This window comes from Centroberyx gerrardi, chromosome 11, assembly GCF_048128805.1.
Source record: "Centroberyx gerrardi isolate f3 chromosome 11, fCenGer3.hap1.cur.20231027, whole genome shotgun sequence".
NCBI lineage: Eukaryota > Metazoa > Chordata > Actinopteri > Beryciformes > Berycidae > Centroberyx > Centroberyx gerrardi.
The window spans coordinates 4793700-4798546 of record NC_136007.1 but is presented as its reverse complement, the minus strand read 5'-3'; the positions used below and the strand labels follow the sequence as shown (position 1 = coordinate 4798546).

The 4847-nt window shown below is 39.1% G+C and overlaps 3 non-coding genes across 3 annotated transcripts; all 3 read left to right on the top strand.

Annotated features, from left to right (window-relative positions):
• The first annotated feature begins 1625 nt into the window (after positions 1-1625).
• Positions 1626-1698, top strand: trnav-uac (transfer RNA valine (anticodon UAC)). Its single transcript has one exon. It is a non-coding gene; the product is annotated as a tRNA-Val (tRNA).
• Positions 1699-2259: 561 nt separating this feature from the next.
• trnav-uac (transfer RNA valine (anticodon UAC)) lies at positions 2260-2332 on the top strand. Its single transcript has one exon. It is a non-coding gene; the product is annotated as a tRNA-Val (tRNA).
• A 1720-nt stretch (positions 2333-4052) lies between these two features.
• Positions 4053-4125, top strand: trnav-uac (transfer RNA valine (anticodon UAC)). Its single transcript has one exon. It is a non-coding gene; the product is annotated as a tRNA-Val (tRNA).
• The last annotated feature ends 722 nt before the right edge of the window (positions 4126-4847 follow it).

Here is a 4847-nt window from a genome sequence, read left to right as displayed (position 1 = left end):
GAGCAATGTCATAACCAGTGTACACACCTAGATTACGACTCAATATTTAGCCTGCCGATAGGACTGATATTGGGTTTTTATGAAATATCCAGCCAATATGATGGAGCAGTCTGGAACAGTCTGTAAAACCTGGCACGAAATGCTATTTTCTTTGCACATTTTCTTTATTACTTTATTTTTTTGTCAATGTATTCTTTATTTAAAGGCAGTAAGTGAGTTTCCCCTCCCGTTGAAGAGGTGTGGTGGGCCAACCTGCCTGAAAGAGCTGGGTCTCAGTGGAGAGTTTTGGTGTCCCATGATGGTCCAAATTCTGTTTCAGAGACCTTTTCTACCCAGAGAAGATTTTGACTTTTAATTTTTTGAGAATAAAAATGGTCAAATATAAAGATACTGCCGCAAAATTGCTCCAATGCAAAAATACCGGTATTGGCCTTGAAAAACCCGTACTATATCTGTGGAAGCCTAGTATTCAGAGTCTCTGGAACCACATGTGTGGCCTTGGTGGTCTAAGATCAAAATGTGCCAGAGCTTTCTCTCCTGTCTCCCTCTCACCTTGTTAAGGAAAAACAAAAGCGGTCCCAGAGGATGTCGACCCAGACGCATGAGCGGTGTGTTTGTTTACACCAGTGACGACTTGGAGAGCGGTGGAGGCAAAAGACCAGCGGTTTAGGAGTGGCTGCTGAATGAAATGAAAGAAATCCTCAAGTTTATCTCGCTATAAAAACATCAAGATGTCTGCATGCCTGATGTCGAAATTGAACTTGCACCTTAACCTTAAACTAGAGTGACATATACAGAATTAAAGAAACTGATTAAACTCACTCCTGGTGGAAATACCATCCATAGATTCAAATTTTATTTTTCTTAAAACAAGTGAAAAAAGATCAGTTCACCTGTTTCCAATGCAAATCCGCTAATTTCAATAATTTGCTTGAATCAAGTGTCATTTTTCCTGATACCAGTGGAGTGAAAAAAAGCCCAATCTGGCTTTTTTTCAAGATATTGACAAATTTGACACTTATTGACACTTCCTAGAAAATTCCTTAAACAAGTGACACTGCACTGTAAACGTGTAATTACAGTACCTGGCAGAATTTTTTAACTTTTTCAGTTTTCAGAAAAAGTAAGACATACAGACAGAATATGAGATGAAATGACTAAAAAAATATTGTCAGTTTTAACTGTGTTGCTACTAATAATGCACATACCATAAAATCAGATAATTAGGAGTTATATCAGCTGCAGTAAACTGTCACAAATGAAGTGAATGTGAACTGGTGGTGTCCGTTACATTGCTGCTAATATTGATGGAAATACTGACAAGTTTAAAGACATCTATACATTAGTAGAAAACAGAGATCTAAGATTGAAAACCTCCAGTAAGAAAAAAGTAAACTCTTGAGCTGTATGTAAAATGTCCAAGGCCAAAATCCAGCAAGGAGGGAAGAGACTAAAAGCTTTGAATTGAAAAAGCCTTTGCTGTTTTCAGTGTAGTTTCTAGTATCTCAGTTTTCTACAGATTTGATTCCTGTTTCCAATGAGCACCTATAAACCTAAGGACTTCACTACTGTTTCGTAATCCACAAGAGCACCAAGTGTTACTTCTGTCAACATCTACACATGGTGGTTCCATGGTGTAGTGGTTATCACGTCTGCTTTACACGCAGAAGGTCCTGGGTTCGATCCCCAGTGGAACCAACGGTTTGAAGGAGTTTGATTTACTGAATACTGTTTGTTCAGTTCTGTAAAGTCACAGGTTTCCAACAACCGATGGGTTTAAATCCTCTGAGCATATTGTGTCTGAGCTCCAACCCTTCTGGCCAAATTGGTATGTTGAGCTTTAACTTGAAATGTTGAGAAACTTCTACCATCCTTGGTTTTATAAAAACCTTTCAAGCCCATTGTAGAAACTCAAAAAAGCATTGTGCAAAGAAAACAAAACAAATGTCTTTTCTTAGCCCCTGAAAAGTCGACATTTTGGAGATACAAGGTTACGCACTGCAACTACGCACTGCGGCGACCCCAAATGGCAGCAAGAGGTAACTGTGAATTTTAGAAAGTTTGACTTCATTACCCAGAAATCACGTAATGTGACGTCAGTAAACTCCGCACTCCCCAGACCTAACTGTCTTCTTCTTAATGTGTGGTGGGTGGAGGAGGTGAAGAAGTTCAGCTATCACCGGTGAATTCAGTTTTCTCTGAGCGCTCGCTCACTGCTGTAAAGGAGACACTTATCTTATTTTGCCTATGTTCATACATGGTTCCATGGTGTAGTGGTTATCACGTCTGCTTTACACGCAGAAGGTCCTGGGGTCGACCCCCAGTGGAAGCATCAGTTCATAACAAGGTGGTGTGCTGATTACAGTCTGTACAGTAACTGGAAGGTCAAAGATTGGCACCAACCCGTGTGTTTATCCTCTGTTTCAGCTAGACCCTTGTGGGCAACTTTTTGTATTGATGCTGCCTTGTGAAAACCTCGTAAATCCAATCATGGATATTTTCATGTTTTAACTTCTGATGAACCTGTTCCTCTATGGGTTGGGAAACTTCTGCCATCCTTGATTTTATAAACCTGGTCACAGCACGGTAACAGCTTCAACTCTGGTAATAGATGATATTATCAACTCTCTGGATAAAAAACAACATTGTGCCGCACTCTTTGTTGACTTGTCGAAGGCATTTGACACTGTGGATCATAGCATTTTACTCTTTAAGTTGTCTTCCATTGGATTTGATGATGTTTCTCTTAACTGGTTTTCTGCTTACCTTTCTGGGAAAGTTATTGTTGCTGATGGTGTTAGATCAAGCTCACTTGAAATTAGTAAAGGAGTTCCACAAGGGTCTGTTCTTGGCCCACTTCTTTTCACAATCTATATAAATAATATAATCCTTCCAACATCATACTGCAATGTCCATTTTTATGCAGACGACACAATCTTGTATGCCTCTGGCTCCTCGCCTGACACAGCTGTCTCGAACTTGCAGTCCGCCTTTGACACTTTTCAAATATCGTTAGTCAATCACAAACTTTCCCTGAACTCTGATAAAACTAAATGTATGCTTTTTTCAAGGTCTCACTGTGTGAATAGCATTATATCTAATATTGGTATTCACACTTTGAATGGGACCCAAATTGAAACTGTAGATTCTTATAAATACTTACCTAATCTTAGATATTCCGCATGTAAATACAGAGCTTGGCAAAAATGGTTTTCGATACTCTACGCCTTACAAATGGAATGATTTGCAAAGGTCTTTGAAATTAGAATACCTTGTTTCTTTAGAAAAGTTCAAATTCTTAATCCATGATTTTTCTAACATTGACTGTAACTGTTTCCACTGATTTGTGTTTGATTGCTGATTGTTGCTGTGTAATGTTTGAATGAACTTGCATGTCTTTTTTATAACTGTTCTGTTGTTAGCAGGTCTCTCTTGGAAAAGAGATCTTGATCTCAATGAGACTTCCTGCTTAAATAAAGAAAATAATAATAATAATAAAAACCTTTCAAACCCCATTGTAGAAGCTCAAAAATTCATGGTGCAAAAAACATAACCTACTTTTCTTAGCGCCTGAAAAGTTGACGTGTTGGAGATACAAGGTTTTCACCTGACAGTGATGATATGTACAAATTATATATGTAGAAATTGCTAATTATACTGAGTGTCATATGGCCAATGAATGCAAAAAATGGTTGAGCAGTTTTGTATCTTTCAGCTGAAAACATCACAACAATTCAACAATCGCAGTGCGTGGTTCGAAAACAAATGTATGAAAACATTTCTAAAGCTGCACCAGGCAACTACGCACTGTGGCGACCCCAAGTGGCAGCAAAGTTTGAAGGACTTCATTACCCAGAAACCATGTAATGTGACATCAGTAAACTCCACAGTCCTCTGACCTAAATGTCTTCTTCTCAGTGTGTGGTGGAGATGGAGGAGGTGAAGAGGTTCAGCCATCGTTGGTGAGTCCAGCTTTCTGTGGTGCTCACTTACTGCTGTAAAGAAGACAGTTTAGTATTTTGCCAATATCTATAAATGCGTTTTCTGCCCATGGTTCCATAGTGTAGTGGTTATCACATCTGCTTTACGCGCAAAAAGTCCTGGGTTTGACCCCCAGTGGAACCACCATTTTATAGGAGGGATATGTGCTGATTACAGCCTGTTCAGTAACTGGAGGGTCAAAGGTTTGGAACAACCCATGTGTTTATCCTCTGTCTGAGCTCCAACCCTTCTGGGCAAATTTGTGTATTGATGCTGCCTTGTGAAAACCTCGTGGTGATGGTGATTCTCATGTTTTAACTTCAAATGAACTATTACGTGTTACTCTATTTGTTGAGAAACTTCTACTATCCTTGATTTCATAAAAACGTTCAGCCATCGTTGGTGAGTCCAGCTTTCTCTGAGCGCTCGCTCACTGCTTTAAAGCAGACAGTTTTGTATTTTGCTCTTAATGGAATAGTCCATCCAAAAATTTTAATTCATTATATATTCACCCTCATGTCAGTTGAAACACTGGTGAAGTTTGTATGTCAACAAAACAAAGTGAGTTAGATTCCGCAGCTCCAAAACAACTTCTTCTTCTTTTCTTTAGATTTCCAAAAAGGGCAAAAAATGACCATAAAATTACTCTAAACAGCATAATCCAAGTATTCTGAGGCCAAACGATTGCACTGTAGATCCAAAAGTCCAATATTTACCTCATGATCTCCTAGATTTTCCCCACTCACAGAGCTTTGGTCGCCCTACAGCAATCTAGTGGAAGAGTCTTGCTGCCTTCATGTGCTCCTCGTCAGCTTGTATTTAGGATTTTTACAGTCGAGAATACAGCTTGTTGTGTATTCAACTAC